This window comes from Ambystoma mexicanum, chromosome 12 (genome assembly GCF_040938575.1).
Source record: "Ambystoma mexicanum isolate Mex_15411 chromosome 12, UKY_AmexF1_1, whole genome shotgun sequence".
Taxonomy (NCBI): Eukaryota; Metazoa; Chordata; class Amphibia; order Caudata; family Ambystomatidae; genus Ambystoma; species Ambystoma mexicanum.
The window spans coordinates 15,914,479-15,940,919 of record NC_090936.1 but is presented as its reverse complement, the minus strand read 5'-3'; the positions used below and the strand labels follow the sequence as shown (position 1 = coordinate 15,940,919).

The window sequence follows — 26,441 nt, the reverse complement described above, 5'->3', positions numbered from 1 at the left end:
AAGCAAACTTGAACCATGTGAAACAGCAACATCCTGGCAGGTGAGTATACCAGGAGTAGAAAGCAAAGTAAACTTTGAAAACATTAAATTGTAAGCAAATATTGAAGGGAGAAGGCATACCCCTTTTTGAAGGATAAATGAGTAAACCATAAATATTCTGGTAGGGGAGTATACCACAGGTTTCAAGAGGAATAATCAGAGGAGAAGGGAAGAACAATAATCCTTTGAACCCATTGGAAATGCAGAATATGAAAAAGTGAATGGGAATGCACCCTACTCCACCCCATCTCTTCTCCCTCATCTGCTTCCTTGGCCCCCTCCTCCCAAAAGCTTATAACACTGGATGAGGTCTCTAAAGTGGTCCGCTCTATGAAAGTCTCCTCCAAAACCATTAAGGACAGCATCTCCTCTCTCATTCTGGCTCTTGCTGACATCTGCAACCACTCCTTCAGCACTGGAACTTTCCCTCTATCCCTCAAGCTCTCCCTATGCACCCTCTCTTAAAAAAGCCATCTGCTGACCCCTGCTGCCCGGCTAACGATTGCCCTATCTCTACTAACTCCCTTCCTGGGTAAAGTCCTGGAAAAGTTGGTCCTCCCCCAACTGACCCTCCACATTGATCTTGGTTGTCTTTATGATGATCAATCTGTACTCCGGGCATCCAAATGCAGAGAAACTGCTCTGCTGAAACCATACTCGCAAACCTTGACTCCAGCTCTCCTGCTGTTCTCATTCTCCTATGCCTTTGACATGGCCAACCATTCCATCCTCATAAAACGACTCTGTGACACCCTTGGCATCACTACCAGGCACTGGATTGGATGGCCTATTTCTTGACCAACCTGAACTGAGGGCCCTGGTCTCCATCTTCCATCAAGCACCAGACATCTATGAAAACTCCTCAGAGAAAATCAGATGCCTGGAAGCATTTCCATCACGGTCTTTATTTCCTGGAATAACAGAACACACTCTGGACACACTCAAAGAAATGTTTTCCTTTCTCCTGCGTTATAGGCTATTTGGATTATGCAACATCCTTATGCAAATGACTAGCTCCAACATTGTATGTTTCTGATAGGTCCCATTTGTCAGAGAATAAACAACCCTTCAGTACCATTGGATAGCTTATCTGGTGTACACCAAGCCCACATTAGCATAGCTGGCATCCACAATTTTCTCTGAAGCATGAAACTGATAAGCTTATTTTAGACTTAGCTGGACACAACTATGACAGTGCTCAACTTCTGGCAAGAAAATTTTGATGCACCAATTTTTTTAATTTTTTTTTTATTGAATATAGTTGAATGAACAACTTTTTCAATATTTAAACAAATTCATTTACAATTACATGCAAAATTCAACGTTAGCATTAAAAAAACAGAGCATTTAGTTAAATGAGATACAGTAATTAGTCCAAATAAATAAAACATAATATCTAAAACAATTCAGACTTAATTTTAAAATAATTTGAAACAATTTAAGAGCAATTCAAAAAGAAAAAGCTTTGAAAAGCAATTCAAAAAGGAGAATCTTTGAAAAGGGCCTAAACCAATAAAGCACTTGACTAAATCAATATGTTCTTTGATTAGAGACATCAAACATACCGTAATTTTTCACAGAATCATTTTAACATTTGTATATATGTAGGTCCCAACATCATTTAACATAAAATTCTTTTATCAGTTGCTAGTAGGCCCTTCACAGATTTACTTGCCCAATGCTTACATGCACCAATATCTAATCTTTATCTGATTGCTGAGGTCCTGCCAAGCTAGTTAGTGTCTTACACTGTTGGAGAAATAGATATACTCTATTATATGATGCCACATAACAAAGCTGGTCTCTCCTGAAATGGTCTCCATGACTCACGCTGTGCCCTTGTCAATAAGAACATAGCTAAATGTATCTAAAACTTCCCTTACTTATCTGGCTTCATCATAATTGTGTCTGCTTTTCCAGCCAAATTCCATTTTTATCCTGACATACCTAATTACCTCACTGTGAGGTGCTGCCAAAGACTGTCTCCAATGTATCAGCCTCTGTTGCTTGTCTGAAAACTCTTGACATCAGTCACAGTCTTTCACAGACGGCTTAGGCCTGGAAACCATTTTGTACTTGAGCATCCTATTTGAAATAAACTTTTGTCTGATACTGTATTTATTCTTCAGGGAGCTACTATTTATTTAAGTAAGCATCTCTCACTTTGTATCCCTTATTCATAATATCTCCTTAATACACGTACGGTATGTATGGGATACTTAAAGCACCCTTCCATTCCTGGGTCATCTCAACCCAAATATGCACAGTGCCATATGCACTTTTTACCTATAATAAAGGCAATCTAATCCTGATGTCTTCAACAATGGAACCATTTGATCAGTCTATCATGCTATCTATATTCAGTTGAGGGGGAGGGTTTGGCACCCCATATAGAACCCGCTCTTCCCAGCTGCAACTGGGCCATTTTTTCCTCCACCACCACCCTCTCAATGCCAGTAAGAAGGAGACCCTCATCATTGGGACATGTGTGCCCTCCTTTCCTCCTCCCCTCTGGCCACCCTATTTGGGCCCTCCACCCCTACCATCTTGTGAGGCCCAAAACCTTGGGATCAACTTTGACTCTGCTCTCTCCTTCACCCCTCACATCATGGACTTTACCAAGAAGTCCCACCTCTGGCTCCACCCCCTCAGAGGCATTCTTCCTTTTCTCACCTTCTCCCAGAAGCTCAATGTCTCCAAAGCTCTTGTCTTTTCAAGGCTGGACTACTGCAACAGCCTCTTTCTCAATCTCCCTCTGTCCTCCCTTCGCACCTCCAGCTAATCCAGAATAGGGCTGCTAGACGTATTATTGGCCTCAACCCCAGGGACTGCATCTGTCCAGCCCTAAAATCTCTCCACTGGCTCCCAGTGGCTATAAGGATCAATTTAAAGACCCTCTGCACCATCCACAAGGCCTTCTGGGGCTTGGGACCATGCTGTCTCCTACTTTCCCTCCCTAAAGCTTTCCCTGCTCGACCCCTACGCTCCTCTAAGTTCAACTCTCTGAAAGTTGTATGGTTCTCCAAGTAGAGAGTGGGGGCAAGTCTCTCTCCTTGGCTGGTGCCTCCCTTTGGATCAGCCTCCCTGCCCCTCTCAGACTTGAGCCGGACCTCCTTAAGTTCAGGAACCTGCTGAAAATTCTGCTCTTCTCCACCTCTTTCCCTTCTCTGCCACTGTGACCGATGGCCTGATACTTATGAATCTCAAAAGATTCCAGGCCATTCCTCCCAGTCATTACCAGGACCCCCCACTTGTGGGATGTTCTGACCCACTAGGCTCTGCCCTGCAATATCACTGTATGCTGCTTTCATCAGAGACAACAGAATGTCCGCCAAAAAGCCTGATGTGCGCTAAAAATCTCTGAGAAGTGTGCAAGGAAACCAGAAAAATAGGCTGCCAAAACCTGTCATTGGGCTGCCCATAGAGTGAAATGGAATTGCCTGAAAAGGCAGTGCTGTATTGCCAGGAAAACCCAGAAGTGCTTTAAAATCCGTTTTTCCTTGGCTGATGAAATTGCAAAATCATGTTTGGCAAACAGTAGAGAGGATCCAACATCCTTGTGGGGTGTTCACCATCACCTTATTTAAGGAATCCCCATAAGCACAATGTCAGGAGAAACACCTTTCATCATAAAAAATCCACATTCAAAAGGTGCTTGCTTGGAAAAATATGTCAGAATATGGGCATAGTACCGCCGCTCCCCTGTGTCAGAGCTGTCATTTACTGATACTGTTAGTTTAAACTTGTACATTAAGTTCAAATTGGGGAAAAGAAGAAACTTGCCATCAAAAGCAATATAGGTTGCTACAATTCAATCTCTATGTTTTAAAAAGACTGTAAGTAGAGATCTATGTGTATAATTGTTGAAAATGTAAGATTTAGTTTAGCAAAAGACGATTTTAAACAAAATGTTTTCAAGTGAACTGAGGCCAGCCACACAGGACTTCAAAAGCACATTCCACAGTTTGCTCCAACAACGAGTGCCTTCCTTTTGCTCTCTGCCCAGGAACTATCATTTAGATGTTAATGAAAGGAAGAGGCGATTGTGCTCTGCTTCTCTAGGAGAGAGACAATAGGCTTCCTGGACTGAAAGGGAATGCAATTTCAGGTGTCGACAGAAACAAACTGCCAGCAGGAAGAGAGCCCTGGACTGCTCTGGGCCCAGCATACCCTGGGGGCGAGACCAGACATATTTGTGTATCTGAAACTGTAGAAAATATCTTTTTGGAAAAAGACTCATAGAGAACTGTGCAAAACTTGTATAAATCTGTAATTTATAGGTTGTTAATATGAAAATTCTGCTCACAGTTTGAGACTGCACTGAACTCTGTGCGATGTTCAGAGACAGGACTACCAAAATGTTGATGTTGTAGCAATTGTCATAATGCTAGAAATATGAAACTTCACAGGATTATGCCCAGATGTCATGTGCATGTATGGAGAAAAATGTGGACAGATCTGACACTGGGTACCCAACCAAAAGTGTGAAAAACTGTCTATTTTGAACTGAAGCTCTCACTGAGTTGGGACTTGGACGGATACGTGCTCTACTAAATTTGTGATGTGAATATGTATTATTAGCAAGTTGGTGATATTTTAAATATGATTTATGTGAAAAATAGATTTACTATGCTGAAACAAAGGGGAGGTAGTCCCTGTATTGTAAAATGCCACATCATTGTGAAACCATGTGTTCGCCTAGTATAATTTAGCCTACCCACCCCTTAGGGAAATACATAAATAGGGACAGTTTAGGACCTAGAGAGACACAGAGATTCACCCATCAATGGATTTACTGGTGAAGCACTCTGCAGGAGAACCCATATCCAAGACTCCAGAACTTTGAAAGCAGAGAGGCCAAATTCCAAAGCTGAACCCTTCTCAGCTGGTCTTTAAAATCTTGAAACCTGATTTTAACCCCAGACTTCCAAGGGGAACGCAACAAAACCAATAGAACAGTCAGGCTGTGCTGTTTCTGATTTCTTGCCAAGAACTCTTGCTAGAACCCATAGATCCAAACCAGTAGAGCAGAGCTGTAACCTGATAGCTGCGACCCAGAACCAACCCGTCAGATCCAGTTCAGAGGCCGTGCAGGGACCAGAGTGCAGTGCTGAGTGCAGAACCGAGGCCCTGAATCCTGTCCGGTGGGCTAGCAGAATTCCTGTCCAGAACCCTTTGACCAGATCCTGACGGGCCTATTCCAAACCAAAGTTGTGAGTATCTGCATTGTAGAATCTCTTTTGTCTTTTCTGAATCTTTCCCTCATCCATATAGTCCTTTGATAATTGTAGTGATAATATAATCTTTGCGCTAATATATTTTCTGAAGAAAGACAAGCATCGCGCCAGGTATAAACCATCCGGGGGCGTCACTGGAACGGTGACTGTGCTGTTGTGTAGCCTGTGGCTTCATAGATTCCCTAGTGTAAAGAAATCCTTGTTTGTAATTTCAAAAGCGCATCTTTCATTTGTAAATCTTTACTCTTTCTGAGATAAATCGACTTCTACTAAAACCTTCATAACTTCTGAACCATATATGCTAGAAACAAAATTTAAGTGTCAAATTGAAACTATCATCCTCAGATTTCAAACAAATCTACAACCGCATTCCAACTCCTTGTAATTTTTCTGTAATTGCATTTCTTGCGCGCTGAAATGTTTGCTGCTGATCTGCGTTTGGCTCAATTTCATCATGTGTAAAATAGCTATTCTTTGCATCCGACCTCAGAATTCAGTTTCCAATCTGCTAGTTATTCAATAATCATTGCTAGGGCTTACCTGAAACTATACAAAGCGGCTCCCGCTAGTTTTGAATACAATTAAGTGATTTTAATTCATTTTTCAGTGTTTTTCCCATTCATTCAAGCCACATTCAAAAGCATTTGACCTGTTTTGAAATCATTCCTGTTTCCCTCTGCTTGCTGGGGGGAATTGGGATTGAAACTGTATTTGTTGAGTGTTTATTCCTGAAACCTGTGTTCTCTCCTTCCCCATCTTTTATCTTACATATTGGGTGAATTGAGTAGTGTGCAGGGGGAAAAAGTGACATTGCAAGTATTATTCTGTGTTGCATTAGTTTTCTTATCCATATTCCTTCTGATTAAAAAGATTGTTGATTGTTGTGACATCACCCCAATGGTGATCAGTGTATAAATATTAATAGAGATATATATATATATATATATATATGTATATATATATATATTTTTTTTAACTTTGCAAAACAGCCTGCTTCCTGGTTCAGTGAGACAGAGGGGGATTCAAAGAGAGGGGTGTGATATAAGGGTACACCATTCAGAAATAAAATAATTTATAGACAAAAATATATAATTAAGGGCTCCAGCTGTGCATCACACGCTAGGCATTGACTTAGGTGGAATGCTGGGCTGAAATCACTTACACACTGCACTGACCTTCGGGTCCCCGCCTGGTGGATCCACATACCACCCATGAGAGTCGTCTGTACTAGCACTTGGCCTGAGGTCCTCCTCCTTGGATCCCCTTAGCACTTCCCTCCCGGTCCCTCCTTGTTGCCCACCCCTCTACTCCTGCTTCCATCCCCTTCCCTGCACTTCTCCCAAATACACTTGCATGTCCGAATGCCACAAGGCCTAGTAGGACCACAAATGTGTATTACAGTTTTTGTCAATGTTATTATTTCCCATGTTCCTTTCCATTTAGCCTTGTGGCGCCTTGAAACACAATTCTGTTGTATAAAGCGCCTTACAAATGCCCAATAAAAAAATTAAAAAAACTAGGATTGAGAAACTTTTTGATTACCAGAGAAAATCTAGAGGAAGGGAAAACTCTTTCCTGGTGTAACTTTGTTTTTCTTTTCCTTTCGGCACATTAAAACTCTTTGTGTTTTGGAACTTGGAAGGAAAGCTACGAGTGATAGCTTATGTGAATCCCGAGTTTGTGAATCCTCCCACTCTCCACACCCTCTTCCCTAATTTATCTTCACTGGCAAATTGTTCTAGTTGCTGTTTTACTGTTTTTTCTCATATCTTGTATTTGCTTCTACTGTTATTGTATTCTTGTTTTTATAATGTAAAGCGCTTTGGCGTAAAGCACTATATAAACACAATAAACATAAACATAGTCATTCCATCAACTTCCTACCATCAACAGACCATTCCATCAACAAAATTGCATTGAAAATAATTGCATCAAATGCATTTTTAAAAAAACGTTTTTAATGGGGATCCCCCTAACCCACCTTTTTTACCCTTTAAAACCCATAAAAATTAAACTAAACCCTTTACTTTTCAAAAGCCTGCATTCAATGCTTTTTTTTCGATACAATTTTTTTTAGATGGAAAGGCATTCAACAGTGTTGCATTCGATGCAATGACCATATACCGAACCCCCTTGAGCACATTATATTAAGTCTAGAGTGTAAGGGTCAGGGCAGGGTTTGGACACAAATTGGAGGATGTGCTCTTTTTTGTGTAATATCCTGACACATACATTCCTTAGTTTTGTTGTGGCAGGGAAACACCTCTTAGAAGTGGGGATAGGTAGGGATTTCCTCCAATCCTCGTATTCTTTTTGATAAATAATTTCCGTCCTTCCGTAGGGCTGACCCTCGGCCGACTGGTATGATGCTTTCCAAGCATCTTATGGACAATATATGTCTGGTTATCACAGGGGTGTTCTGTCACTCCACTTGTTCAGCTTGACTCTCACCCACCGCCCACCAAATTTCATCTGTAAAATGTTTGCCATTCTGCCTCCATGAGCAACACCTTTTCCATTCTTCATTTCTGCTTTCTTCACGGCCAACACCCTGTTGTCCTGCGAGATGTTTTTGTGTTCTCCCTTAAACCACACCCGCCACCACTCGAGCTTCTGAAGCCTGTCTTTGTGTTTTCTCGCACCTGTGATTTGGCTCTTGATTTCTTCTCTCTATTTCGGTTTCTCTCTCTGGTTCCGGTACTCTCTCTGGTACTCTTCCCCCGTACTCTCTCTGGTACTCTCCTCTTCACCCTTCCACCTTTGTTTGTTTCTGACACCCTGATTTAGTAGGGCCAGCCCTGATGTAACGTCCATTCCATTGACTGCTGCTGTTCTGGTGCTTTTCCCGGTCGCCTGCATTGTTCTAGAGCGCTTCTTCGTCTTAGTACCTAAAACATCAGGATGGTTTGATGTTTCACAGTAACACACGGCTTTGGGCATGAGTTTAGACCCACGTGCTAGCCGTGGAAAAGTGGCACAGCGAGTAGAGCGCTCGCTTTGACATCCGTGCAGAGCCTGCTAAAGCAGGTTCGAATCCCGACGGGGCCAAACTGAGCCTTTCATCCTTCCGAGGTCGATAAATGAGCACCACACAACGTGGGTAATAATAAGCAGCACTCAGATACCGGAGGGTTCGTAGCGCTATATAAATGCAATGATTATTAATTAATATATGGTAAAGTCACCATCGTCAGCCTACCGGGTTCACATCCTTATACCCAGGAGAGCAGTCTCCCTCCATGCGATCCTCCCACATGTTACCGCCACTAGGGGACTATTGGTTAGCTGCCTCACCGCCATATCCTCATGGCCAGGGGTTCTCCGCTGGGGAGAAGTGATGCCATCTGAAGAATCGTGACGACCCCCAAAGGGATCCTGCTTGCCCGACCCTTAGGGGTTGTGGGGCACAGCAGCCTGGCCTCCCTCTTCTTGAGAGAAATGTCCTGAATGTGCCACAGTACTCAGGGCTGGCAGCCCATTTAAAGCACTGCTTTTAGGGATGGCTTTGACAGGGTGGCCAATAGCGAGATAGGTCTGTATGCTATGGGATGGCACAATGTGGGCACTTCTGTGCCTTGGTGATACTGTACAAGGGCGTACCTTTTTCAGACCATTGAGGGTGCCATGCACAGTGGTAGGTTTTGTTGCACGATTTCGCTTTCCCTGTACGAGAGAATAATTGTTTGAGCGTGTAATATTAATTCATCTCGGTAGCAATGGGCACGTGCACAGCTAATGAGCAGGTGAGGACAGAACTTTTAGTTCTAAGTACGTATTAATATGTAAGACTTAGTCAGAAATATCTCGTAGTCGCGTCAGAATTCGCAGGAAATCTGGCAGGGGTTGACGTTTTAGCGACAGCATTTTAGGTGGTGAACAGTGGTGAGACTGCCAGGCAGAAGCTCGCCCAGGTGGGCTGTAACGCATGAAAGAAGTCGTGTGCGATGGACTGGACTTCTGGGGGCGCCCACGGGCGCGGTGCGGAATGCCTCCGTTGGCACAGCGCCGCGAGGTCCAGTTATAGACGCACGCCTCGTGAAATGCCACTGTGCAGCGCTGGCTGTGGTTGCCTTGGCGAGGCCCGGGCACATGTGCAGAGAGGCTGCGTGCCTGCCTGACTCTTTTCTAACACTGCCCCGTGGAAAGTTCCCCAGGCGAGGCAGGCGATTGGCTCCCAGGCGAGACGCTGCCTCTCCCTCCCCGTCAGAGGAATCTCACACAGTGTAATTGGAGTCCGGGATTTCCAAGGGCTCGGGCTTGTTGACAGTCCGGATGCGCGTGTGGAGAGAGGCCCGTGCTGCTTGCTGCTGGTGGGGTAGGGGGTGACACACATACAGAGCTGCAGTGACGAGCGGCAGCACTCAGAGAGCACGCCTGCTCAAGCCTTCACTCCCCAGCCACCCTCCACAAGAGTCCGCGGACTCCGGACTGCTAGTAGCGCTGGAGTGCCTTCTGCTTAGCGCCTCGCACTGTCCTCTGGAGCCAAGGGACGGGGCTGCTGCCGGGAGAGTTCTTATCTCGGAGTTACTTTATCACTCTAGGGCCAATTTCCTTTCCGTTCAGCTGTGGATTGTAAACAGGTAGGGTGCTGATTACGCGCTGTTTTATCTCATCTTTATTTTAGCCTGGTTCTGCGTTGCCCTGTATGTCTAAAACCACTTGAGGCGACCCCCCGTGCGTTTTGTCCACTGCGGAAATAGACGTGCTTTGGTCGTGTCCATCCTTTGGTTAGTTCGGGCTCTGCTGCTGTGTGTGTGTGCAGTGTTTGTGTGCTTGGCTATCACTGGCTAGCAGGTTTATTAATCAAGGCACATGATCGCTTGGCCGGATGTATTTGATGTATTCTGCTGGCTGCCTGTGTGCTATGTTGAAATGTGACTTGCATTAGACCGTCATGTCTCCAGACCCCACAGATGCACGTGTGTGAGCTGGTCTCTGATTCTCCACATGACCCCAAGGTTGCCTGTGCTGCCCCTCACACCTCACCCGGTGTCCACCGCGGGAGTGGTGCCCCCACCCGTGCCCTCATTTTTAGCTCACACTTTCCGCTTGCACTGTCCTCGCCGGTGGTGAGTCACCCCGGTGCAGTCATCTCCACACAGCCCTCCCTGCCTGTGGCGCAGCAGACTCCTGGGGGCCAGGGGGGAGGTATTCAAACCCTACGTCTTTTGCCTCATACTTTGTACCAACATGATGTCGATGGAGTGTATTCCTTCACGTCCGGTCTTGAACAGTGCAAACAGAAGCTAATTTATCAGGTGTGTTCGGTCATGCATGTCTGGCACACGTTAAGGCAATTATTAAGAACTTGCTTTAATTAAGGGTAGGCCTAGTGCTGAGAACGGCGGAACACTCTTAGCTAGAGCATTGTTTAAAATAGGTGTGTCGTTAAGAGTGGTTTTGTGTAAAAGTATCAAGTTAGAGACGAGCAGCGATGAATGCATAGGCGCCAATTAATCATAACCACTGGTAATTCAGCGAGGTGATTATATGGCATTGCATAGAGGGTATCGCGTTACCCGTGTCGCATCCTGACTTTATTACCCCTGGTGGGGGATGTGAAACTCTGGTGCTCTTAACCTCAGAAATACCCTCCTCCAGCGGACCTCCTGTTCTGATAGCACCAACTGAAATATATGTGACATGGGCAAGGATCTCACATGCTTAGCACTGAGGATGTGTCTGTAAAAAAGGATTCACATGCCCCAGTCCTGGATTTCAGCTTTCTGGCAATTGCTTTCTGGGACATGTAGTCGTGGGCCACTTGAATGGAGTAAAGTCGATTTTAGTTTTGCTTAAGTAAAACGCAAAGCCCCGGCCTGGACTAGGTAGTTCCGGGTGGCATGGGCAGGTGGCGATGGAGCTGGCGCACTACACAGCCAGCGTTCCTCTGTGTCAGAGCCGGTGACTTCTAACTAGAACTCCAATGTTGATCCATTTGCATCTGGAGCACAACAGTCACTAGGTGTTGGAATTCAGAATTAAGCTTGTCCAGGACTAGTGCAACCAGACTGTAGGTCCGTAATATTGACGTCATATGGACCAGTCTGATACCAGGCTAATCCTCAAATGTTTTGCCCCCAAACTGAGCATCAAAATCTGTAGCCTTTGTGCTAGACCCTCCCACATACTGGCTGTGAGTCCTGGTGTCCTTTCACCTGACGGATAGCTCACACAATTTAAGTGCTTGCATCTAGCACTGGGGCATCCTGTCCTTCGCTACTCCTGACCCTGGCATGCCTGGCGCAAACCATTATTTTCCCTAGGTACCATGAAATGAGTTCACAATAGAAGCTACTATTGCAGCGCCTGGAAGCGGTAGGGTTTAACGTGAAGCGCTATATAGTTGAATGTGACCTGCACAGACAGTTTGGGCCTAATTCACGGAAGCGTTTCATAATGGCAACACCCCTACGGAAAGCTTTCTTTGAATAAGCGCCTGAATGTGTTCATGTTGGCGCTACTGCTCATTTGTTCACACGCTGATTGAACGGGGACTCTCCGAAACAAGTGCGGCGGCGGCGCAGCGCTTGGGCACTTACATGTCTCCCCCCCCCCACCTGCCCCAGCACTGTTGTCAGTTCTTGTACTAACACTACAAGGCGATGAAGCTTCCTGCTCCCAGCTGCCCCTCAGAGAACCTCTGATCTGGGGCAACTCGAGAGAGGGCAGCCACACATTGGGGTGACTGCTGCAGTATGGTCCGGGGGTGGGGGTCTGTCTGAAGTAAGGGGTATTCATAAAACACACTGCGGCAGACGCTGGAGAAGAAGTCTCTACACCTGAGCCCGGCCTTCCATTGGCAAGTTGAATTAATATATAGGACAATTATCGGTGCACACATTTGAATATGTTTGCATATTGATTTCGACACCCTGACTGTTGAGTTGCATACATAGCGGGGATTGTAATGCAGACGGCGGTGCCACCAGCAGCATGTGGGTGGGCAGCAGATGAGACAAGGAGCAGCATCGCCAACTGGAGGGAACAGCCAAAGGGGGCACAGCCTTGTGGGTGGTCCGGGAACATTTGAGGACAGCAGCGACAGAGGGTGCGCCACGATTCACGGGAGCTGGGGCCATGGGGGGCTGGAAAGAGATGGGGGGCAGTAACAAGAGGTGAAGAAATCACCGGGGTTGCAACGTATGAGGCTGTGGGTAGCATGCATGAAGCATTAGGGGCGTCCAACAGGACGGTGGGTGGTGGAGGCGGCAGAGGCATTGAGCGCAGCAGAACCAGGGTGGATGGCGCAGCACTCGCCGAGGGCAGTGCTGGGGCGAGAATGAATGCCACCCCGGGATACTGACCTGCTCTGCCCACTGGCATCGCCCCAGGAAGCTGCATGGGACGGCCTTGGTGTGGCAGAGGTGCTGATAAGATGCCCCCGCAATGGGCGATATGCTTACCTGAGCATCTGGCCTCCCTCTGCTCTGAGTACCCAGAGAAGTTACCCTCCGCCGGGGTCATTTCTGAACTCCAAAGCCCATTTGCCGCAGAGCGAACCCTGCGAGAGTACACACACCGCCGGGAACGTGTTCAAACATCTCTGTGGTCACAGGACCCCAATATGGCATCTTTTCACCCACAACAGAAGCATCAAGGGCTTTGAAAAGCGAAGAGTTAAACTTAAAGGGTAGGGCTGTGGTTCGCTTTCACTTTCCACAGTGCTTTAGCAAGACTGGAAAAAGAGTGGAAATCGACTCGCACTGGCTCTGATGTGATTGCACTGGCGCGGATGCGATGGCACTGGCGCGGATGCGATGGCACTGGCGCGGATGCGATGGCACTGGCGCGGATGCGATGGCACTGGCTCTGATGTGATTGCACTGGCGCGGATGCGAAGGCACTGGCTCTGATGTGATTGCACTGGCGCGGATGCGATTGCACTAGCTCTGATGTGATTGCACTGGCGCGGATGCGATGGCACTGGCGCGGATGCGATTGCACTGGCGCGGATGTGATGGCGCGGATGCGATGGCACTGGCGCGGATGCTATGGCACTGGCGCGGATGCGATTGCACTAGCTCTGATGTGATTGCACTGGCGCGGATGCGATTGCATTGGCGCGGATGCGATTGCACTGGCGCGGATGTGATGGCACGGATGCGATGGCACTGGCGCGGATGCGATTGCACTGGTGCGGATGCGATTGCACTGGCTCTGATGTGATTGCACTGGCGCGGATGTGATGGCGCGGATGCGATGGCACTGGCGCGGATGCGATGGCACTGGCGCGGATGCGATTGCACTGGCTCTGATGTGATTGCACTGGCGTGGATGCGATTGCACTGGCTCTGATGTGATTGCACTGGCGCGGATGTGATGGCGCGGATGCGATGGCACTGGCGCAGATGCAATTGCACTGGCTCTGATGTGATTGCACTGGCGCGGATGCGATTGCACTGGCTCTGATATGATTGCACTGGCGCGGATGTGATGGCGCGGATGCGATGGCACTGGCGCGGATGCGATGGCACTGGCGCGGATGCGATTGCACTAGCTCTGATGTGATTGCACTGGCGCGGATGCGATTGCACTGGCTCTGATGTGATTGCACTGGCGCGGATGTGATGGCGCGGATGCGATGGCACTGGCGCGGATGCGATGGCACTGGCGCGGATGCGATTGCACTGGCGCGGATGCGATGGCACTGGCGCGGATGTGTGATGGCGCGGATGCGATGGCACTGGCGCGGATGCGATTGCATTGGCGCTGATGCGATTGCACTGGCTCTGATGTGATTGCACTGGCGCGGATGCGATTGTGATGGCGCAGATGCGATTGCACTGGCGCCAATGCGATGACACTGGCGTGGATGCGATGGCACTGGCGCGGATGCGATTGCACTGGCTCTGATGTGATTGAACTGGCGCGGATGTGATGGCGCGGATGTGATTGCACTGGCGCGGATGCTGCTGGCACTGGCGCGGATGCAATGGCACTGGCGCGGATGAGATTGCACTGGCTCTGATGTGATTGCACTGGCGCGGATGTGATGGCGCGGATGTGATTGCACTGGCGCGGATGCGATTGCACTGGCGCTGATGTGATTGCACTGGCACGGATGTGATTGTACTGGCGCGGATGCGATTGCACTGGCGCGGATGCGATTGCACTGGCGCAGATGCGATTGCACTGGTGTGGATGCGATGGCACTGGCGCTGATGTGATTGCACTGGCTCTGATGTGATTGCACTGGCGCAGATGTGATTGTACTGGCACGGATGTGATGGCGTGGATGCGATTGCACTGGCGCGGATGCGATTGCACTGGCGCGGATGCGATGGCACTGGCTCTGATGCGATTGCACTGGCGCGGATGTGATTGTACGGGCGCGGATGCGATTGCACTGGCGCGGATTCGATTGCACTGGAGCTGATGTGATGACACTGGCTCTGATGTGATTGCACTGGCGCGGATGTGATTGTACTGGCGCGGATGTGATTGTGCTGGCGCGGATGTACTGGCGCGGATGCGATTGCAATGGCGCGGATGCGATTGCACTGGCTCTGATGCGATTGCACTAGCGCTGATGCGATGGCACGTGCACAAACACCGCCCCAGCATGTGCAAACAAGAGAAGCGAGGCAGCTTGCACAACAGGAGAGGTTTACTGAACGTTTAATAAACAGTGAGAGTCGTCGCCCCTTTAAGTGGAGAACCTGGGCACGTGCAAAGAAGCCATTCTAGAGCGGCCAAATCTCTTGGGCACAGGACACGTGGCTTTAATTAACAGCACCGAAAGGCGACCGTGCCAGGAGCGAGTGGCCTCTAACAATAAGTATGCCAGGGCGCCTCTAGCGGTGACAAGAGGGCCTTTGCATACCCAGCGTGCACAGCTGTGCAGTGTAAGGGCGACGTGCGGTGTCAGAAGAGCGCGCCTGGAAACCCATCCAGGGAAAAGCTAAGCTACTGGATAAAGGCGCTATAGAAAAAACACATCAATATTATCTTACAAACAACACAATGCATACAAATACATAGCCATCGAATTCCAATAAAATGCACATACAGTTTTAAAAAGAACATTACAACCTTTACCACATTAAAAACTACAATGAGGAGGAAAGTTCTGAGAGGGATTGGTAGTCTGTGAGAAACGTCACATAGACGGTAGATTAGAGGCCAAAACGGATTGGGCACAGTTATGTTTAAAATGCTGTCAAAGCCGTCTTCTTACCCATGCCCGCTGAATAGATGTGGCTACAAAACACACCACATCCATATTGAAATAATTGTTGCCAACATGACTGTCCTCTTGTAACGTGCACATTTTGTGCAGTAATAACTTGGGCTTTGGGTGTGTACCTCGGAAGTCTTTCAGTCCATCGCAAATGAACAGAAAGTGCAACCTGTCTTCTCTCAAAGCAGACAATTGACACCATTCGAGTCTTTCCACTCGCCAGCACGTGCCTGGACCTTGAGACATCCGCTTCTAAACTCGAGATAAAGTGCTCGCGCATGATTTGGGTTGATGATAGCAAGGTAAGGCTCGTAGCCAAGCATCTGTTTGGCGAGTTAATAATCTAGGCCAGGAGACAGACCGACACACGCAATTTCCACTCTGCTAGACCTTAAAGCCTTCTTTTGCCGGAAGCAAAGTAGCTTTAGAAATCAGACTCGGGATCAGCCAATGAGAGGAGAGATTCGATGCTGCCAGGCAATGTTGGGCGAGCCGGGGAATGTTGTCCCCCCCTCCCACTTCCATATTCATTAAATATATCCGAGCTCTGCAGTATTTGGGAACAGCTGGATTCGGCCAAATTCTGCTCCAGTTAAGAACCGGTCTTGTGGAGCCTCTTTACCTATTCGACAAACGTCGCATTCCATGCGGACAGGACAGGTCAGAGCACATTGGGGGGTAAAAAAATGCTTTTTAGGGAAAAACATGTCAGTTATAGTCAGAATTCCACTCCAAGTAAAGCCCCAAATGGCTGTGCCTTATAAGGCCGTGGACTTTGGAGGAGCTATAATAGACTCCTCCCACACCTGGGTTTCTAGACATTGGTCGTTCATGGTAAGATGAGGGCGTGGGTGCACCAAGGGTTCGAGCAGGGATCATGGAGAAGGAGGTAGTAGGCGAGGGGGGGGGGCAGTGGGCGGGACCTCAACACTGTATTGCCTCCCTTAATAATGGATACGGATAGGCCACTGCATCGGTCCGCGGCACGGTGGCTCGGTTGTGCACCCTTCGACGGGCAGGGAAGTCCCCAGAGGAGTGGATAAAGGCTGATGTGGTGGGTTCAACTACTGCTTTTGACCCTTTTCCTTAAAAAGAGAAGTACTTCATCTCCTCACCTCTGTACTTGGCAGACGGTCCTCCTCAAGTGGGGTTACAAGTCACAGCTGCACTGAATCCTGGGAGGACATCGTGCCAGCTTAATGTACATAAACCAAATAAAAATACTGAAAAGGTAGTAGGCGCCCCTCTCTAGAAATAACATGGTATGGTAAGGTACTTGATAGGTGGAGCTGAAAAATTGACCAAGGCCGAGCAAACGATGGGATTTGCTTAGAATCCTTGGTAATATTTAACTAGCACAGTATTGTATTTTTCCAATAATCCTTGGTAATATTTAACTAGTACATATTCTATTTTCCCAATAAAAGCCCAGTAGCAGTCTGTCATGGAGGAAACCGCCTTTAACGTGTTGTAATGGACTTAATGGACCAGCAGGTGTTTCAGACACGGTGCTTCCTCAAGGTCGCAATTATGTCAACATCAAAAGAATTGTAATGTTCTGTTGTACACATTTATCTTGAAAATGACGTAGAGCGTGGCATGGTGATGCAATCTGAATCCTGCAAAGCATTCAGTAACATTTGCCACACGGGCCAGTGAACAATTTCAGCAGTTTTTGTAAGTGATAGTTGGTTGTAGAAAATGGTAACTTGGGCTGATTCTGAGTCAAAATCGTTGGCAATTTGGGGAACACGAGCCAATGTTTTTGGGTGTGTGCCTCCCATCTTCTGTGCAGATGACATTTTCCATCTTGTAATCCGATTTCCAGGTGGAATGACCATGTTCAATCCAGTCGAGGGTGCGGGTACAGTGGGACAATAATGCATGATTGGGGGAAACCTGCGGAGTCATATAGGAGATGCAAACATTGCCGGTTACCAACAAGGATTAAGCACCATGGAACGAAGTTTCTGCCCTTTTTTCCTCTACCAAAAGTATGTCACTTTGAGGAGAATGTACATCCATGCCATCTTGACAGACATAAAAGCGGCCTTTGACAGGGTCTCAGGGATGCAAATATCCCGTCGGCCCTTCTCCGTGCTAGTCAAGGTTTGCACAGGGGAATTAAGGCGTTTGTCAGATGGAGCCTGACTGGTGACACTACTCGGGCTTTACATATCAACAGGCAGGTGGGGGCTTCCGACAGGTATGTGTGCGGGCCCCTACCCTTTTTTTTGTACCTTCATTAATACAATATTTGACAAAGATTGAGCCCTCACCACCGGCACCCAAATTGGGGTCAGAGACGATTCCAGTACAGCGTTACGCAGCAGATGCACTTCTTGTCTCTCGGTCGTCGATGGGGCTAAAGAAACAATTGCAACCCGTTTGAGAGGGTTGCAAAGATCTCAGCCTTGAGCTGGTCTTCAGTCCCAAATCCGCGCAGAAATCTCCATTCTGATCCACCTGTTCAATAATATTGATCAGGATGCAGATTTCTGCGGGGATTTGGGACTGAAGCCCACACTTTTGGTATGGCCGATCTGGCCATCCATTTCATGAGCATTTGCAAATGGAAACATACATTCATGAAGCTTCATTCCATGCAAGCGGTGCTCTTTTCACCGGCCATTGATGTTTATAGTCGGCACGTCAAGGCCGCAGTGATGTACGGTGCAGAATAGGGGGCTATGCACATCATGCTAAAATGACGGGTTTAGAGTATACAAAGGGGTCTCCATCTGCTAGAAAAATACAGCAAATGATGTGATACTAACTGAACTCCGCCAAAGAGGAATATTGCGTGATATGTCTGTCTGTCACGCCCATATACTACTGGACACGTCTGTGGGCATGACCCCAGCTGAGTAAATAGAGGGTGGAAGCAGGGGGTCTTCTAGTACAGGAGGGCCTGGCATATGTTCCCTGCTGTACACATGCACAATTGTTACGGTCCTCCCCAGGCCCAAGTCATATGTGGATCAATACGGACTCAACATGTAAACTAGAATGTGAGGACCTAGTCAAAGACGCATCTTGGCCAGAGATTACTAGTGCCTTAAACTAAACTTTAAGAGAGGGAAGTAATCGGATCTGGTAGATTACAAGGAAACGTTGTATTTTTTTTTTGTTTTTTTGTCCGGGTTATGGAAGAGAGACATTTTGTCAGTTTATGAAGCCATTTCTCGAGAGGATAGCTCAGGGGCAACGTGCTCGCCTTGGAAGCAAGACGACACAGCGCACCACAGGTTTGATCCCCGGGTAAGCGCTTAGAAACCTCTGGGTATTAAGCGCGTTATAAATAACCTATCATATCATATCATTTGACTGTGCAAGTCTCCCAGTAACAAAACCGTGATTGCAAGGACATTTTGTTTATAAAGTAGATTTCGCTGGTTGTTGGTTGTGTGTGTAACTGACATAGACGCACTGAATGGCGAGAAACTGGATCTTCACACATGAATGTCTGAAACCCTGATCTTTTAAAGTTTTTAATATACTGGCTCTGCCAAGCTGTTTTCTTAATATCGTTTTTATATTAAATGACACAGTGTTGCTTTTACGACAATTGTGTTATTTCGTTTGTATGTGTGTTACTGCTGTAAGGCCAATGTCGAACAACGCAAATCAAATAAAAGGAAACATTGGTCCAAAGAAGCACATTTTGGATGAGAGGCCGGTGTTGAAAGTCATAAGAGTAGATCCTTTCGTGTCAAAAGCAGGACCCGAGGAACGAGAGGCCAGAATCTGCTCCCATTGGCGTGCGTTGTATTCAAGGAGCAGTGGGTGCTTGAGCACACACCCTAGACGAATGGTACACATGAACGCCTGCATATGCATGGCATGAAGGCCGTAGACCAGGGGTCTGCAACCTTTGACTTTACATGTGGTTTGGACTACATCTCCCATCAGCCCTAGTCAGCATAGTCAATGGCGAGGGATCAGGGAAATCGGAGTCCATACCACCAGTCAATTTGCAAATTGCAGACACGCGGGGGCCACACCACTGATTAAACAAGGTGTAGGTAGGCGCGTTTGAGGGAGTGTTGACACTTGAGCCTGAACATGCATGGGCGAAGAACACATGACAAACCCTGTCATTCCTCTCTGCCTTCGGGTGAGATGCTTCTGTGAGCTAGAAAGTTGCCGTACCGTCTTATTGGTAGAGTTACAGCGTTAATTGGATATGATGTTCACAGATGTATCTGATAACAGCTGTAGCCAATCACAGGAGGCGTGTACATGCGATTGGACTGGCTGTTTTTTTTTTTTTAAATAAAGTGTAACTTGGTTTTACACTCGTGTACGCTGTAAGCAGGTACACAAGACATGGGGACGTTGTGTCCCTGATAGATATATATATATCTCACACTGAGTGTGCTGCTGCGTGTAGAGGAGCGGGCCTGTCTTTTAGCACCCCCACGCCCCCCTCCCCCTGGAAATCCAGATTAATCCTTTGTTTCCATAAACATGTTCTCCATGTCAGCCAGGCATGCGCGTTATCTCCCCGGGATTAGTGGGGCTCCCTCTGTCCTGACACTTCAGGTTTTAACCTTTGCTCCCTGTTGTTGGGTGGAAATTGTTTTGGGAAGCAGCCGGCTTTAATTTTTAATAGTCCCAGCCTGATGCATCTAGGAAAACACACCTCGTGCTTTCATTTTGCTGCCAGTAACAAAGGGTTTACAGTTTCTGCACATGCATTGTCAAATGTGGCAGTCAGCGCCTAGAATCCCCACACCAGTGGCAGAAGCGCTAACACTTTCCCTCTTACTAACGTGCATGTTATTTACATATCCCCGTATGAATAGCACATTTACAAAAACAAAGAGGTGATGGCTGGAAGGTTTAGAATGAGTCTTAACCCCTGGCATTGCTCTGGGTCACCCTCCAGACCATCGTTCTTTGCCTGCCAAGCCATTGCAAAAGGGGAATGACCATATCAAAATCAGGCTTGGTCCCATCACATTTGTACATAAAACCTTAAAACTCACACCTGAGGGTTTATATGAGTCAGTTCTTTAAATGCGTTATTCTGGCAGCTGAGGGCCCCCAGAAAGCAGCAGAGAACAAGTGACGCACCTGTAGCGCCAACTCAACGTGCATTGGCACTTTTGGAGTTTTCACACGAATTGGCCCGAATGTAACTTTAACATGAGGCAACATAAATCATAAAATCAGGCGAGGGGGGAGGTAAAGCTCTTGCTTGCAAAAGTTCAATGGGCGTTCTCAGCTGTAGGGGTGTGGACATCGAGTGCTGTGTTACAGTTCCCCGGGGATACCTTTCTCTGAATGCAAGATATTAAGCAGTTAACACGAGGAACAGTTAACCTTTGAGATGCCAAACGGGGTTAATTAACAACTGGCCTGCATGGCTTGGCAACGTCATAATTTATCAGGAAAGGCCAGCAGTGTTTACTTCTACTTGAAGGCTCTGGGATCCCCATTTCCTCCTTTCACTGGCCTCTCTTGGCCCCCTCACAACTTTCCTTCTCACACACGAGATCTGCCTTGACTCCTGATGACGCCAGTGTAGCGCCGCTGCGCTCTCAAGGCGCACATTTCAAACCCAAGTTAGACTTTGCTAAGAACGCACTGGCCCAGTGCGGGAACTAGTTAGAAGCGAAACAGGAAGAAGACTTGTATTGCCGTTGTATGTGATTGGGCAGTTCCTGCATCCTAATTAGAAATAGCTGACCATTGCGCTATCCAATATGTCAGCCATTAAGCTATTTTAGCTTACAGTTAAGGTTGTGCGCATCCTAACAACGTGCAGTCTAACCGAGGGACAGGGGTCACTGAGCTGCACAGGGACACAGGCGTGAGATTGGACGTCTGTTATCTGAAAGGCAGCGTTGTATTAAAAAGTGAAAAGGTGTTTCCTCCCTGAGGCCCCATGAAAGTCATTTGGGTCATTGGGATTGCTCCAACAGGACTGCACAAACTCACTACTACCATCCAATCACTTTTCAGGTAGCTGCTGTCACATCTTTCATCGCACATTTCTGGCAAATTGTGTTAAAAGTGATGTTTATGAAACACACCTTGCACATCTTTTATTAAAGAGCTATTTTCTAAAAATGGTACAAAGCGATCTTAAGTTTTGCATTACAGATCCCGATTTGTATGTAGATGGCTAACCAAACGCACCTGGAGTGAAAGCCGGCTGCCACGGATCACACAGTTTCATTATGGAAGAGAGAAGCTGGGATTACAGGCCATTGACCTCAAACTTCTGTTTCCTCATCCAATTATTTTACTCTACCCCCATCAATTGGCTTCTTTGCTCAACAGCTTAAGTGGTGTATCCCCCTAAACGCTACTATGGCACCCCTCAATCACTCTAGTTCATCCACACACCCCTACACTGGACACAAACCATCTTAGTGAAGGGGTAATATATCCTAACCGAAAAGCCTTAATCTGTGACTTGCGGCTCCACAAAGGAAGCCTGGCCGGCGTTGAAGAGCCGCCCTTTGCCGGCACTATCCTGGTCATGCGGTAAACCTGCCTTCAGGCTGTTGTCTATCCTACCGCTCCAGTCACCACTCCTCAGTCCGCTCCTCTCATCCATCCTTGTCATTATCTGCATCAATAACTTTTGGCTGCTTTTTTCTAGTTTTGGCTCCTAGGCGTGGCTTTGGATGCAGCCAGTGCAGCAACAGCTATGTGTAAAGAGAGGCAGAGGCCGACGTATGTAAACACACACATCTACCTGGCTGATGTGGCGTTATTTCCTCCTTTGGGCCCTGTCTGGCATTTTGATTGGATGATAGAGGAACATTCTATGTGTGCCTTCGCTGTACGTGGTTTCCTCTATTACCAATTTGTTAAGACGGATTTCTGAACTCTGTCCTGGTGGCGCAGAAGTTCAGAAGGCCAACCTAATTACTTGGAACAGGGTAACCTCTGGACAAGCCAGACCAATCAAGGTAGCGATCGCGGCGGTCAAGACTAGGTCTCAAGAGGGGTGAGGGTGACTGAAAGCCCGCAGTGAGCACACAAAGCAAGAGCGCGTACAAACTACTCCAAACAGTTGTTTATATCAAAAATAGATACACATTTATTATAAGGCCTTGAAACTAATACCACAGTAAAAGCAGCAGTATACAACGATATTAAACCAACACATACACTATCCACCCAATATATATACAGAATACACAGTTTCACAGCATTAGCAGCACGAAATATGTTATCCACCTGCAGGGGAAGGAAAACAGGCAGTGCGAACCAATGCGTGTGATATGTCCGCCTTCTGAGGCCCCTAACTAGATGGTAGTCCAATCCCTACGAAGAGTGGAGCCTAGCGCTCAAAAGTACCTGCACACGCCGGTGCCAATGGGCAGAAGGTGAAGCTCTTCGGAGGACGTTGGATAGCTCTGTAGGGTGCCCTAATGAAGGAGAACACGGTCCGCGACTCTAGCGCAGCCTCCACTGTGAGGCAGAAGTAGGGCGCGAGTACGGACAAGGGGTGCTGTATTTACAGCGGGGAAAAGCAAGGGGCACTGCAGGAGGGCGACCAGATCCTAGCTAATCTACTCACCGGTCCCCGAAGCAAGCAGGCCCGAGCTTCTCCTCGATAGATGCAGCTTCTGGCAGGTTCTGAAGAGCAGGGAACGTCTCGTCGTCGTGCAGAGTAAAAAGACGTCCCGATCGAAGAATCCTGCACAGTTTTGTCGCCACGGCAGGGCAACGGAACGGCCGGGTGTATTCAAGCCAAACGAGCACCGTTCACCTCTAGCTTAGGGTTGCTAAGCAAACGAAGCGTGTGAGCGTGCCCCGGACTCAGAATACCACCCAACCTGTCGGCGATTACAGAGCAGGACTCCTTAGTAAGCTGGTCAGTCAACTGGATGGCCCAGAGACACTTCCGAAGGCTTACGGCAGGAGTTGATGAAGGTGCCGGGAATAGCTGGTCCTGCTATTCCAATAGGTCGAAGCGCCAGTACAGGCCTTCTTGTTCGATCTTAGGTGGAAAGGGCTTCACCGGACGACAGCAATGAGGAGCAGAAGTTCTTCAGGGGGTCACCAGCGATTCCTCGGTCCAGCCTCGTGTTCGCAGGATACTTGGCTCCTGTATCCCTGGGTTCGTAAGAACTCAGGAGATCGACATGGTAGTGGTGTTTCCAGCTCCCTCTTATCCACGGTTCCCTTCGCGCCAAAACGGAGGGGAGCCAATGGGAGAACCGCTCCTCAACACACATACCATACGTGGACCAATCACGGACCACAGTGGTCCCAGGCATTCACACCACCCTAGACTCTCTGGCACCCAGGATGTGTATTGGGACCAGACAGCCCAGCCCACATCCTGGGGGCACTCAAACGACATGTAGAAGCCCGCGAAAGCAACCGTGTTTCGCGGGAAACTACATGCCCAAATAAGGAAGGCCCCGGGTCGCCTGACCCGGGGGAAGGTAAAGGGAGCAAGACGGACAGTGGACGAGGCAAAGGAGCCTCGTGGTCCGGCCATTTTGGGTAGCCGGGCCACCCTTTTGTGTTCGCGGCAAAAAGGTGCTCAGAACGGCAAAAGGAGCTCAAAATAAACCAAATGATCGCTGCCACCAGCCCAGTCCCTGAATGACTTGCACCGATCCAAAAACCATCCTACAAGAGTGTCTAGGGTCTGTAGAAGGCTAGAGACCCAAGAGAGCTGTAACTTAGCTTACAGTGCCCTCTTGTGTCGTGTTGCACTAAAATGGCGACACGATAAAAGAAACTACGGGAAACAGCGTTCCCCGGTACTGACTGTCTTAAGGGCATGTCAGTTTCCCCGTAAGAAAGGAGCGAAAGCCCAGAGGAGTACGGCAGAAGGCTGCACTTCTCTGGCAAAGTCAAGAAAACAGGTTGAAAACAATAGCAAAAAGTTTAGGGGTTGCCACATGGAAGGAAAGTTCCCTACAATAACGAAATCTTTCCTAACACTCGCCCCTCCCAGACTATGGACAGGGGGAACTAATCCACCCCTGGATGAGTCTCTTGTTCAGGTCGGTAAAACATTCTGGACAACCCATCAGCATTGCTATGTTGGACACCTGGCCTATGCTCAATAGTGAAGTCGAAGCCTTGTAGACTTATGGACCACCTAAGCAACTTTGGATTCTCCCCCTTCATGTTCATTAGCCACTTTAACGGCTTATGGTCAGTCTGCACAGTGAAGTGGGTCCCATAGAGGTAGGGCCGCAGCTTCCTTAGGGCCCACACAACAGAGAAACATTCTTTCTCTACCGTGGACCATCTGAGCTCTCTGTCCTTAAGCTGGCGACTAATAAAACCGATAGGGTGTTCCTTACCCTTCTCATCTACTTGTGATAGTACAGCTCCTATCCCAGTGTCAGAGGCATCCGTCTGCACGATAAAAGGTCTTTGATAATCAGGGGCCCTGAGCACAGGGGCCTGGCACAAGGAGTCTTTCAAGCCATTGAAGGCCTTCTCACACTCGTCAGTCCAAGTTACCTTCTTGGGTTTCTTCGGAGTTGTGAGGGCAGTCAGAGGAGCAGCTATGGTGCCATAGTCTGCCATAAAATTGCGGTAATAACCCGTGAGTCCTAAGAAGGCTCTCACTTGGGTTTGTGTAGTGGGGGTAGGCCAGTCTTGTACTGCTTGTACTTTACTGGGGAGAGGCTGTATCCTTCCTCCACCTACTTCATGCCCAAGGTAAACCACTGAGCCTTGTCCAATCTGGCATTTACTCGCCTTGATGGTCAAGTGGGCTTTCTGAAGAGCCTGGAGCACAATCCCGAGGTGTTTCACATGGTCTTCCCAGGTGGCACTGAAAACTGCTATATCGTCCAGATATGCAAGACAGAATTCGTCCAACCCATTCAACACATGATTCACAAGCCTCTGGAAAGTGGCAGGTGCATTCTTCAATCCGAACGGCATTACCCGGAATTGGTAAAGCCCGTCGGGAGTTGAAAATGCTGTCTTCTCCTTGGCATGTTCTGCTAAAGCTATTTGCCAATAGCCCGCAGTCAGGTCAAACGTGCTGAGGTACTTGGAGGCACCCAAGGTATCCACCAGCTCGTCAGTTCGAGGCAAGGGGTGAGCGTCTGTCTTGGTGACAGCATTCAGAGCCCTGTAATCCACGCAGAACCTCAATTCAGAAGTGCCTGCCTTTGGAACCAATACCACAGGACTGGACCAAGGACTACTAGAGGGTTCAATCACCCCAAGGTCTAACATCTTGTTGACCTCGGTCTTAATATAAGACCGTACTTTATCCGACATCCTGTATCCCCTACTTTTGGTAGGTACACTGTCTCCTGTGTCAATGTTATGTTTGCACCAAGGTGTCAAACCAGGCGACTGTGAAAACAGGGGGGAAAACTGCCTAAGCAAACTTTTCACCTCAGCCTGCTGATCAGAAGTCAGGTGAGGGGCCACTCGGACACCCTCAACGGAGCTATCTGAAGGACCGCTTTGGAACAGGTCGGGAAGAGGTTCTGACTCCTCTTCCTCAACGTCTGACGCCAGTAGCAGTGCTGCGATTTCGACTCTTGGGACGAAAGCCTTCAGCCTATTTACGTGGAACACTTTTGGAGCCTGTCCAGGCCTTCCAAGGTCCACTAAATAGTTCACCTCACCCAGGGGCTCCACCACTGTGTAAGGGCCTGACCATTTGTCCTGTAAAGCGCGAGGCCTTATAGGGTTCATGATCAGGACTTGCTGACCAGGGGTAAAGTGAATTAAGGAAGCTTTCTGGTCGTACCAATGTTTCACCAGCGCTTGTCCTGCCTTCAACTTGTCACTAGCCAAGCCCATCAGGAGTACCATCCGTTTTCTGAGCCCTAGCACATAGTCAACTACATTGGTAGTAACAGGGGGAGTGGGCATCTCCCATCCCTCTTTGACGATGGCTAAGGGTCCCCGTACGGGATGACCGAACAGAAGTTCGAAGGGGCTGAAGCCAACACCCTCCTGGGGTACCTCTCTGCAGGCAAACAGCAAGCATGGTAAAAGAAGATCCCATTTTCTTCTCT

At 48.0% G+C, this 26,441-nt stretch overlaps 1 protein-coding gene across 2 annotated transcripts in view; it reads left to right on the top strand.

Annotated features, from left to right (window-relative positions):
* The window catches only part of SEMA3D (semaphorin 3D), a 378,418-nt gene that overhangs the window by 119,377 nt on the left and 232,600 nt on the right, over positions 1 to 26,441 (top strand). The window contains exon 1 of one of the 2 annotated variants that reach the window (XM_069627821.1): positions 9,516 to 9,856. The exons of the other annotated variant lie outside the window; for it this stretch is intronic. The gene's annotated coding sequence lies outside the window, so the exon portion shown is untranslated. Of the gene's footprint in view, positions 1 to 9,515; positions 9,857 to 26,441 lie in introns of those variants that run through there. 2 annotated transcript variants of the gene reach the window in all.